Below are 12,883 nucleotides of genomic sequence, written 5' to 3'. Positions count from 1 at the left end.
AATATATATATATATACTAGCAGAATACCCAGCCCATAAGCAGGAGAAGTAGTGTGTTAAAGAAGGTACTGAAAAGAAAAGGAAACATTTTGAAAATAACGTAACTTGATTGTTAATGTAATTGTTTTGTCATTGATATGAGTGTTGTTCTCATATCTATCTATCTATCTATATATATATATATATATATATATATCTATCTATATATATGTTGTTCTCATATCTATCTATATATATATATATATATATATCTATCTATCTATCTATCTATCTATCTATATATATATATATATATTGTAAGATATGGCGCCATGTACCCGCCAATACCCCCTGCCGCCAGGTGGAGCCCTCCTTGCAGCTCTCAAACAGAATGTTCATACACCCGCGGCATCCCTATTCGAGTCCATGCCAGCTGAGCACTGTCATCTAGATACTGGGAGAGAGAACTGCCCTGGAGTTACCAACTTCCCATATTATCCATTCATTTATCCCTTTGTATGGGACGTACTTCAGTGCCATCCTGGCCGGGTTGTGCTCTCCTTCCATACTGTCCTTCCGGGAGAAGGTCCAGCAGAGCACTCACGATACACAAACTGTTTTTTTAGAGAGGTAGTAAAATGTGAATAAACATTTAGTGTTGAACTTGGGAGTCTTGAACTCTTTATCAAGCAAAGTAATTGAGAAAATGAATTTAGGGTAGAGGACTGATAGTAGGAGGTGTTATAGGCCCTCACATGAAGATGATAGTGTCACTTTATATCTTTTTAATAAAATCAAATAATTTAGATGGAGATACCATAATCAGGAGTGACTGTAATTACTCAAATATTATCTGTGCTGACTTTTCAAATCATCAAGCCTAAGAAAATATTAGTTTCTAGATGCAATCAGTGACTGTTCTCAACACATTATGTTAGTGTTTGTGTCAGTGACCATCAATATTTGGCAAAGCTTTGTGTGAAACATCTGAAACTGTTAAGTTTAACTTCAACTGAGCAAAGTTTGATCAGATGTGGCAAAGTCTAAAAAAGATAAATTGGGATAAGCTTTGAAGTGTGGAGACAGTGGAGGAGCAGCTGTCAGGATTATAAGTGTTTACATACAAAGCAGGAAAAGTTCAGCCTGTAATTTAAAAGCAGTTAAGAAATTAAAAGAACTCCATGAAGGATAAACATGGAGCTGAAAAAGAAACTAAATGAGAAAAAAGAATAAAGAAACAACTAAAATTTGTATAAAGAGTACAAGGCAATAGCTGTAGGGCTTCTGAGAGTAATGCTTTTAAAAGGATATTAGGAAAGGTAAAAGGCAGTTACATTAAAGGCCAAAAATGACCTAAGAAGTCCTTTTGATATTTTAGTAGTAAAAGAACAGTCAAGGAGGAGGTGAGATGTGTCAAGATCAGTAAAGGCAAAGTAAAACTTACGCTTTTCAGAGGGTCCATGTGCAAAGACGCAGACGACCACCCTACGGTAATAAAGAATTATGAATAAGGTGCAGTGATACCTTGTACTGTACTTCGAACTTAATTTGTTTCAGGAGACCATTTGAACTCGGAATTATTCAAGGTCTGAGTCAGTTTTCTCCATTAGAAATAATGTAAAGTGAATTATTGGCTCCCCAAACGCTAAACAATAGCCATTTCAATAAACTTAAACAGCAAATACACATAATCTAAAGTAAAAATAACACAATTAAATGCTCTAAATAATAAATTAACACATGAAAACCATAAATAAAATATGTAAATAGTGTATAATAAAATGAAAATTGCATTTACTGTACCCTTAGTGAGGAGTGGTGGTGTCCTATGTGGCTGGTGGGGAGGAACAGAAATGATACTGTTAGGAAGAGGAACATCTATAAAGATGTTTCACAAAGTTCCTTTATCACCTTATTTGTCGATACTATAACCTTCCTCTTAGGCTTTGCTGCTTCCACATTCTTCTTGGATGCTGTGTTTAATAGATAGATAACCAAAAATACCAAAAACAAAGTGAAAAAAGCACTGCAAACTCATGAGCATAACGCAAGACATGCTTTCAGCTGAGCAAGAGACTACTCTGGGTGCACACTTGTGACGCTATACACTTGCTGCACAAGTGCTATCTATTTGCTGCATGTTTCTCACTGTACTCACAGTTCAATGTAGAAATATCCAGATTAAATTTCTTCTCAAATTTAGCGTCGAACTCTGGAAGTTAGAATCGCCAAAGTATGAGGCACCATTGTATTTTGATCATACTCAGGCAAAGCCCTCACTGACTGTCTGACTGACTGACTGACTGACTGACTCACTCACTCACCTACTCATCACTAATACTCTCCAACTTCCCGTAGGTAGAAGGCTGAAATTTGGCAGGCTCATTCCTCACAGCTTACTTACAAAAGTTGGGCAGGTTTCATTTTGAAATTCTACGCATAATGGTCATAACTGGAACCTATTTTTTCGTCCATATACTGTAATAGACTGCAGCTCGATGGCCGTGAGAGGCGGAGTTGCGTCTCGCATCATCACGCCTCCCACGTAATTGAGTACCTGCCCATATAAGGTAAATATTTGCGGGTGAAGGATAGTGCTTAGCATATTCATAAGTAAAAATATCTGAATCACAAACTGATGTTAATTATATTTTGTCCATGAATACTTATTAAATAATTCCAAATAGTCTGTCCGCCTTCTTTCATAGCTTTTCTGATGGTTGTGCTGCTTCCAGGCATGTATTTTCATATTACAGCATTTAACCAATCACATTTCAGCCATCATTTGTTGCCAGGCAAAGAGGACTTCACAATTCGTTGTGCAGGCACTCTAACACAGAATAAATGTCGATTAACCTGTTGCTTCAACCAATCAGATTTTGAGTTGGTGTCAGTACGGTCCTCTAGCAGGTGTACGGCGACGTCACCATATTCAGACCCATTGGTTGGATAGAAGCCGCAGGTTCCACTTTCAGCATTAGCTTCGATGGAGATAGAAAGGGACTTTTGATGGAACTGAGGCGCACGGATAATCCGTACGACAGAGTGATTGAACTGTTTTTGAGGAAAGAGAGGAGGATGGATTTTGTTTGCAAATAATCCACATTTTGGGTGAGTAAAATGTTGTGATTTTCCTAAATAATATTGCAAGTTTTATGAGTTATTATTGATGTTTTTGCGGCTGTGGCTGCAGTAGAAAGGACCTTGTTCACTCCTGGTTTGTCTATTCAATAAAGGCATTTATTGTGGCTACAGGAGTTATCTATCTGTGATGCAGTGGCTCTTTATACTGTACTAGCAGAATACCCGCGCTTCGCAGCGGAGAAGTATTGTGTTAAAGAAGGTACGAAAAAGAAAAGGAAAAATTTTAAAAATAACGTAACATGGTTGTTAATGTAATTGTTTTGTCATTGATATGAGTGTTGTTCTCATATCTATCTATATATATATCTCTATCTATCTATCTATCTATCTATCTATATATATATATATATATATATATATGTTGTTTTCTTCTCTATCTATATTTAAATATATATATATATACTAGCAGAATACCAAGCTTCGATGAGAAGTAGTGTGTTAAAGAAGGTACTAAAAAGAAAAGGAAAATTTTGAAAATAACGTAACATTGATTGTTAATGTAATTGTTTTGTCATTGATATGAGTGTTGTTCTCATATCTATCTATCTATCTATATATATATATATATATATATATCTATCTATCTATATATATGTTGTTCTCATATCTATCTATATATATATATCTATCTATCTATCTATCTATCTATCTATCTATATATATATATATATATATATATACCCACGCTTGGCAGCGAGAAGTAGTGTGTTAAAGAAGGAAAGAGAAAGAAAAGGAAACATTTTGAAAATAACGAACATGATTTTTTATATACATACATACCTATCTACATCATATATACACATTATACATATCATACACACACACAAATTATATATATGTGTGTATGTATGTATGTATGTGTGTGTGTGTGTGTGTGTGTGTATATATATATACACATACATATACTTGTGTGTATGTTTGTATGTGTCTATATGTGTGTGTATAGGTTTGGTCACTGAGTGCAAGGGAAAAATAATAAATTATAGTCTATAAGTTATTAAACAGTAAAACATTAACGCTTTAAGAAGTACAGGTACATTGAAATTACATTTTCTATGTGAACGCTCAAATTTGTGCCTCTGGTAATGTGCCTTACCGCATTTAAAGAAAATTAGTTTTGTGTCCTCTGCAGTGTTAAGAGAGAAAGGCTTTGGTTTGGGATAAAAGGAAAAAGGTGTAAAGAAAGGAAAGTTGCCTTTTTCTTTTATATAGTATAGAGAGATGTGTTCGCTGACGCTATGATCGCTTTTGGGGACAGTCGCGTGGGTCTTGTGTAGACTGGTGAGACGCCCCGCCATTAATCGGCTGTGATGGCACTGTCAGTCCTCCACTCCTGTGCGTGTCTTCATAATCCGAGCTGAGGACCTCATAATCGATAATGCAAAAGAAAGTGTGAATCGCCTTAATATTATTTTGCCGTGGTGTAGAAAAGGGGTCCCGTGTTTGCACTTGTCTGGGCTATAGCGCAGGGGAGGATGAAAAATTAAAAGTGCTCACTTTGACTTAAGGCAGAAGCGCAGTCAGCGCCTCAAAGGCCGGCACAGCTATTCACGCGCGCTGTCTGCTCGACTTTTGCTTGGCAGGAGACCCCAGTTTTGCAGACACGCTCATGATATCAAAAGTCTCAGCCTTTTGGGTCATTCATATATATATATATATATATATAAAATACCCGCTACCGCAGCGGAGAAGTAGTGTGTTAAAGAAGTAATGAAAAGAAAAGGAAACATTTTAATAATAACGTAACATGATTGACATTGTCATGAGTGTTGCTGTCATATATATGCCTGCCTAAATAAGTCACCCTCGCTTTGCTCTTACTTTTTACCGCTCATTTAATCATGGCTAGTGGCGAAAAATTATAAAATGGAAGGAGGATGGCTTTACCAAAACAATTATTGATGGCTTAATCGATTATTCATAAAGCTTGAATTGGTGATCTGTTTTTCTGTGTTAACCTCATATTTTTTCATACTTCTTCTCAAACTAAGGTGGTGCGAGGGTAAAATGAATCGGATGCGCTTGATCAATGTAATCGTGTACCAGGAAATCATGCATTGACAAAAGCTCCCTTTGCTTGTAATGCAAAGTGTGATTAAATGCATTATTTTTAACGCTGCTATGGAGCACATGCATCAAGCTTCTCAGCTGTGCTTGTGCTAAGAAAAGGAAAGATTTTAAAAATAACGTAACACGCATTGTCAATGTGACCTTTTGTAAGTAGTGCCTGGAGGATTCAGTGTGGAGAAACTCTAGAGACAGCGGTGTATTAACTTGTGGATTTTTCTGTGAGTATTTGGTGGCAGTCTGACGGTTGTTTCGAAGACGGCGTTAGCCGCTGAGCTCAGCTCAGAGCAAATAAGATGAATGGGAGGGGAGATGATGACGTGACTCCCCACCCGCCTTTAACTGTCAATCCCCACAAACACAGTCTCGAATTTGCATAAGCACACCCCTTCACCTACAATTTTAACTTAGTTACAAAGTGATCAAAACTCTCGCTTATATCCCAAGGCCCTCTCATTAAACTTGTATCCCGTGATTACCTGTGGGCATGTGAAACGCCAGCGTAGCCTGTCTATGAACTTAATTTAAAGTTTAGGTTTACACCTTGCTTTCTTTCCGAGGTAGCAGCACTCATGAATATGGTAGTATATGTCACTCGCCGCTTCTTATTGTTTCGCTGCCTTCTCAATTATATAATGCATGTTTTCTTAAGCGCTTTTGGAGGTCTTCCTGGTTTTCTACGCACTGCGCTGACAGTCAGTTCACGTGATTACGGGGAGGCGTGATGATGTCACACTAAACTCCCCCCACGCCATTCCAGCTCAACTCCATTACAGTTAATGGAGAAAAATACCTTCCAGTTATGACCATTAGGCGTAGAATTTCGAAATGAAACCTGCCCAACTTTTGTAAGTAAGCTGTAAGGAATGAGCCTGCCAAATTTCAGCCTTCTACCTACACGGGAAGTTGGAGAATTAGTGATGAGTCAGTGAGTGAGTGAGTGAGTGAGTGAGTGAGGGCTTTGCCTTTATTAGTATAGATGCGTTTGATTCAGACGGAGCAGTACTGAAGGCCTAGGTGTGAGATGCACGGTCCGCCAATGGACCAGATGATACGTAAATTTAATGAACATTACAACCCGAAAATAAACAAAACTGTAGAGAGGCCCATGATTAAATGAACGGTAAAAAGTAAGAGCGGGTTTACGGTGACTTATTGAGGCAGGCAGGCCAGAACACAATAGCACGGGTCTCGATGTAGTGCGCGTTAAGTCGATCTAAAATGCGCGCTCAGATTCGAAAAAATATATCTTTTCAAGTTCTATTTGGATATAAGTAGGTTCTATTTAGTTGACAGAAATATCTTTGGTAGGAATGTAAGTTGTATTTAGTCTTTACATTTCTATGGTGAAAAAAAATTTATGCAATGATGACTAAATTTAACTTACATTCCTACCAAAGATATTTCTGTCGACTTAATAAAAAATACTTATATTTAAAATTTAAATAGAACTCGAACAGGTATGATAGTTCATAATGCCCACGCAGCACTACGTACACGTAATAGCGGAAGTCATCCGTTTTAACAAGCAGCGTATTGCACTGGTACGAAATAGCCTGCCCATTTAATTATTTAGGAATGGATAGATAAATTAAGAATTTGTACAAATAATGTTTTTCTGTTTTCTTCCTCGATGGATTCTGGCATGCCCAGCAACAGCTGCTCGGACCCCAAAGGATATATATATATATATATATATATATGTATATGTGTGTATATATGTATGTGTGTATATATGTAGAAATGTATATATATATACCTGCATATATATATATGTTTTTATGTGGATGTATGTGTATAAAATATATGTATGTGTATATATATATGTGTATATGTTGATATGTATGTATATGTATATGTGCATGTGTATGTATATATATATATATATGTTAATGTATGTGTGTGTATATATATGTGTGTGTGTATATATATGTATGTATATATATATATATATATATATATATATATATGTGTATATGTATATATATATACATGTGTGTATATGTATATGTGTTGTCGCAGTATGGGGTGCTAGTGCTCCCTTGAACCCTCAGGTACCACGCCAAACACCAGGTAGTAGTCCAATAACTATTATTTATTATAATAATTAAGTGCAGAAAGCACCACCACTACACTATTCACATACAATAATCAAATAACTACAATAATACAATCCTCCACTCCCAGACGCATTGCCACCCTTCCACCCAGCTCAGCTCAACGCTCTGGTGTTTCCTTGTCCTTTTTATAGTCCATGACCCGGAAGTGCTCCTTGACTTGCAGTCCATGTGACTTCCTAGCACTTCCGGGTCAAATCAAAACTCTTCTTTCTTTGTCAGCTTGGAAGCACTTTATTCCTTCCATCCTCGTGACCGGCAAGTACTTCCGGGCTGTAGGAACACCAAATGTCTCTGTGCCTTCCTGCAGCGTCCCCTGGCAGCCCCGACGTTCTCCAGCAGGGCTGTGTATTACAACTCCAAAGTCCATGATGCCCTGCTGGAATTCGGGGCATCTCCACATTGCAGGGAGGGCTCCATTTGCCGGCTTGGGGGTCTTGGCCGGGATAAACTGCCGGGCATAGTCCACAGTGTATATATGTACATATGTATGTATATGTATATACTAGAAAAATACCCGCGCTTTGCAGTGGAGAAGTAGTGTGTTAAAGAAGTTATAAGAAAAGAAAAGGAAACATTTTAAAAATAACGTAATATGATTGTCAATGTAATTGTTTTGTCACTGTTATGAGTGTTGCTGTCATATATATATACACAAACACACACACACACACACACACACACACAGACACAGACATATAAAATACATACATATACATATATACATATAAACATATCTACATATACACATATCTACACACACATATCTATATATATATATACACATCTACATATATATGCATATATATACACATATCAACATATATACACACATATATACATATATACATACATATATTACATACAGACGAAGAACTGCTTTTAAATTTTTATTAAGAAGAAAAGAAAACCTTTTTAAACTGAGGGAAAATATACCAATAACTATCTGTTAAGGATCTCTTTGTATACCTCGTTGTCAGTTCAGCACTCCGGTTGTAATATGACCAAGCTGTGCACTGAGATTACTTTTGAGATTGCAACGTATAGTTTTGTCCAGGAGGAAAGCAATGTTGCCTCAAATCAATGGCAACCTTTTGTGGGGTGTGTCCCTGAGACTTATTAATTGTCATCGCGAAGCAGAGCCTTACTGGAAATTTGACGGATTTCAATTGAAATGGGAGATCAGAGGGTATAACGGTGATGCCAGGAATACATTCAGAGTGTGGCTCTGCTGTTTTTTTGTGTAGCTGCCTTCACACAGCTTCTCCGCTGCTTTATAAACGAATGCCATATAAGGCCATCGTTTCTCCTTGCTTCGCAGTTCTGTACTGTTTTATTGTTCGTTTATTACGATTCTTATAGTTATTGTGTAGCTATTCGAGACTTACTTTACTGTTCAGGTACTCATTTCCTTTATTTAATCCGCGGCTTGTACGTTATTTTTTCTTCGTTTATTACGATTATAGATATTTATTGATTCCCGTCTTTAGCTGACTGCCTGCTCATATAAGACACTCTGCTGGTTTTTTGTGAAACAGCCTTTACACAGCTTCTCCTCTGTTTTATAAATGAATGACATATAAAGCAATCACCTTGTCAATTGTGAAATGCGTTTTTTGAACAGGTTTGATGCATGGAAGTGATCACTCGTACTGCGTTCAGTCAGTTCACGTGAGCTGCTCTCTTGTGTGATGTTGCAATGTCCACAGCTTTATTTAATGTTAGCTAAGACCCGGCACTTAAAAGTTTCTCGCTACAGCAATTTTAACTCCGTTACAAAGTGATCCAAAGTCTCGTTTATACCTCGTGTCTTCTCATTAAACTTGTATCTCGCAAATAAAGTATTTGCCGTTTTTCTTCAGCACTCTTTGGGAGCTCTTCCTTCTTTTCTACGTACTGCGGTCAAAGTCAGTTCACGTGATTACGTGGGAGGCGTGATGATGTCACATGCAGCTCCGCCCCCCACGGCCATCAAGCTAACGTCCATTACAGTATATGGAGAAAAATAGGTTCCAGTTATGACCATTATGCGTAGAATTTCGAAATGAAACCTGACCAACTTTTGTAAGTAAGCTGTAAGGAATGAGCCTGCCAAAGTTCAGCCTTCTACCTACACAGGAAGTTGTAGAATTAGTGATGAGTGAGTGAGTGAGTGAGTCAGTGAGGGCTTTGCCTTTTATTAGTATAGATGTACACTCACCTAAAGGATTATTAGGAAAATTATACTAATACGGTGTTTGACCCCTTTCGCCTTCAGAACTGCCTTAATTCTATGTGGCATTGATTCAACAAGGTGCTGAAAGCATTCTTTAGAAATGTTGGCCCATGTTGATAGGATAGCATCTTGCAGTTGATGGAGATTTGTGGGATGCACATCCAGGGCATGAAGCTCCCGTTCCACCACATCCCAAAGATGCTCCATTGGGTTGAGATCTGGTGACTGTGGGGGCCATTTTAGTACAGTGAACTCATTGTCATGTTCAAGAAACCAATTTGAAATGATTCGAGCTTTGTGACATAGTGCATTATCCTGCTGGAAGTAGCCATCAGAGGATGGGTACATGGTGGTCATGAAGGGATGGACTTGGTCAGAAACAATGCTCAGGTAGCCCGTGGCATTTAAACGATGCCCAATTGGCACTAAGGGGCCTAAAGTGTGCCAAGAAAACATCCCCCACACCATTACACCACCACCACCAGCCTGCACAGTGGTACCAAGGCATGATGGATCCATGTTCTCATTCTGTTTATGCCAAATTCTGACTCTACCATTTGAATGTCTCAACAGAAATCGAGACTCATCAGACCAGGCAACATTTTTCCAGTCTTCAACTGTCCAATTTTGGTGAGCTCGCGCAAATTGTAGCCTCTTTTTCCTATTTGTAGTGGAGATGAGTGGTACCCGGTGGGGTCTTCTGCTGTTGTAGCCCATCCGCCTCAAGGTTGTGTGTGTTGTTGTTTCACAAATGCTTTGCTGCATACCTCGGTTGTAACGAGTGGTTATTTCAGTCAAAGTTGCTCTTCTATCAGCTTGAATCAGTCGGCCCATTCTCCTCTGACCTCTAGCATCAACAAGACATTTTCGCCCACAAGACTGCCGCATACTGGATGTTTTTCCCTTTTCACACCATTCTTTGTAAACCCTAGAAATGGTTGTGCGTGGAAATCCTAGTTACTGAGCAGATTGTGAAATACTCAGACCGGCCTGTCTGGCACCAACAACCATGCCACGCTCAAAATTGCTTAAATCACCTTTCTTTCCCATTCTGACATTCAGTTTGGAGTTCAGGAGATTGTCTTGACCAGGACCACACCCCTAAATGCATTGAAGCAACTGCCATGTGATTGGTTGATTAGATAATTGCATTAATGAGAAATTGAACAGGTGTTCATAATAATCCTTTAGGTGAGTGTATATGTGTATATATATGTTTATATGTGTGTGTGTGTGTATATATATATATATATATATATATATATATATATATATATATATATATATATATATATATATATATATATATATATATATGACAGCAATACTCATAACAGTGACAAAACAATTACATTGTCAATCATGTTACGTTATTATTAAAATGTTTCCTTTTCTTTTTCATTACTTCTTTAACACACTACTTCTCTGCTGCGAAGCGCAGGTATTTTGCTAGGTAATCATAAATTAAAAGAGAGTATTGCTGTGTAGATTTAATAGTCTGCTGTCTAACAAATCACTGAGACCAGATAACCGCCTATAGTACTTAAGGAGGTTAGTGATTGCACATATAATGATGAATATTTCTTGAAAATCAATGCTCATGGGAAAAATTCCTAGGGATTGTATTATCTGGTGTAAGAGATGGCCAGGAATCCTGCCCCACAGGGATGCCTGGAGGAAGGAGGAACCAGGACAGTGGCGCTTCTTTCCCTGGGAACTCGGCCGCTCCTTGATCCCAGGGGGACAGCACTTCTGGGACACCAGGAAGTGCTGACAAACCAGGGATGGTTTATGCCTGGAGCGCTTCCGGGTGCAAGGGCAGCACTTCTGCCACACTGGGGAGAGCTGCCGGAAGTTGGTCATCAGGCACCTGGAGTACACCTGACTGCAGTTGGGAGGATGAGGACAGAGCTCCGTGGAGAGGAGTGGAGGTGGTGAAGGATTTTGTAAAGGACCGAGAAGATTGGTGCAGGGGCACTGTGTGCTGTGAACATTCTTTGTAAATAAACGTGTGCTTTTTGAGACATGGAGGTTTCTGTCTGTCTGTGTCAGGGGTTGGCTTCCACACTGGTTACATAAAAAGGATGATCGGGCAGAACCAAACAACTATAGGCCAGTTAGTTTATTGTATATTGCAGGTAAATTAATGGTAGGAATTATTAAGGATAAGATTGAGCAGCACATGGCAAAAACAGGAGAGCTGATAAACAGTCAGTAGGTCTTCATACGGGGGGAGGCTCTGTGCCATGAATATGCTAGAAAGTAACAAAATCATACAGTCAAAGAAGTGCATATGATATTTTTTAACTTGATATCGAGAAAGTGTTTGATACGGTGAAAAGTTAATCATTAAACCAAAAGAGAAATTGAAGATTCACTGTGTACATGAGTGGAAAACTGGCCTAAATACTGGGAATAAAGGGTGTAGCAAAGGAGCTTTATAGGCGCCGACCTGATACAGACTGACATCAGTGGCACAAATAAAACTCAAAAAACTTTTATTTTTCTTCACCTGTGGAGCACATCTTCCCCGTGACCCACAGGCACAACACAGTCCCAAGCACACCAAACAAAACCCACACTGAACTTCTTTGCACCACCACTCCTCCCGGCAAGCGTAGTCCTCCTCCTCCTCCTGACTCAGGCTCTATAAGTGGTGGCTGCTGGCCCCTTTTACAGTCCACCCGGAAGTGCTCCAGGTGGTTGACACTGCGAAAACACTGCCAATAAATACTCAGGAGTCCCAGCTGCAGCACCCCCTGGTGGCACCTGTGGGACCCAACAGGAATGCACCAAACCCCAATTCACATAGAGCCCTGTGGGAAACCAAAGCACCGCTCCAACCCAGGGGAAGGTATTGAATGGCCCATGGCTGCACCCCCTGAACATATGTGGAAGGGGAGTCCTGGCCCGGCGTGGGCCCCGGCCATCCGCCACAAGGGTTATGGTGCTGAAACTCAGTAGGAACTGACTGATTCTTAAAGTGGTGTTCCTTAGGGCTCAGTGTGAGGGCTGTTGCTCTCTTTAATAAACACAAATGATCTGGATTAATATATAAATGACAAACTGGTCATGCTTTCAGAGGATACCAAATTAGGCAGAATGGTAGATAATCTAGAATCAGTGGACTCAATACAGAGGGGCCTGGATGGTGGCCAGGCTTTGGCAGATTCAGGGCAGAAGAAATTTAGTATAAGTAAATGTAAAGTAATACACTTAGAAGGTACTAATCTTAGATTTGAACACACAATTTGAGGATTAAAATGACATAGTACTCTTTATGGCAGGCGTGTCCAACTGTAACCCTGGAGGGCCACAGGGGCTGCTGGTTTCTCTTCCTGTCACTTTCTTAATCGGTAAC

Source organism: Polypterus senegalus, chromosome 17 (assembly GCF_016835505.1).
Source record: "Polypterus senegalus isolate Bchr_013 chromosome 17, ASM1683550v1, whole genome shotgun sequence".
NCBI lineage: Eukaryota > Metazoa > Chordata > Cladistia > Polypteriformes > Polypteridae > Polypterus > Polypterus senegalus.
Note: the sequence above shows the minus strand (reverse complement) of the source record.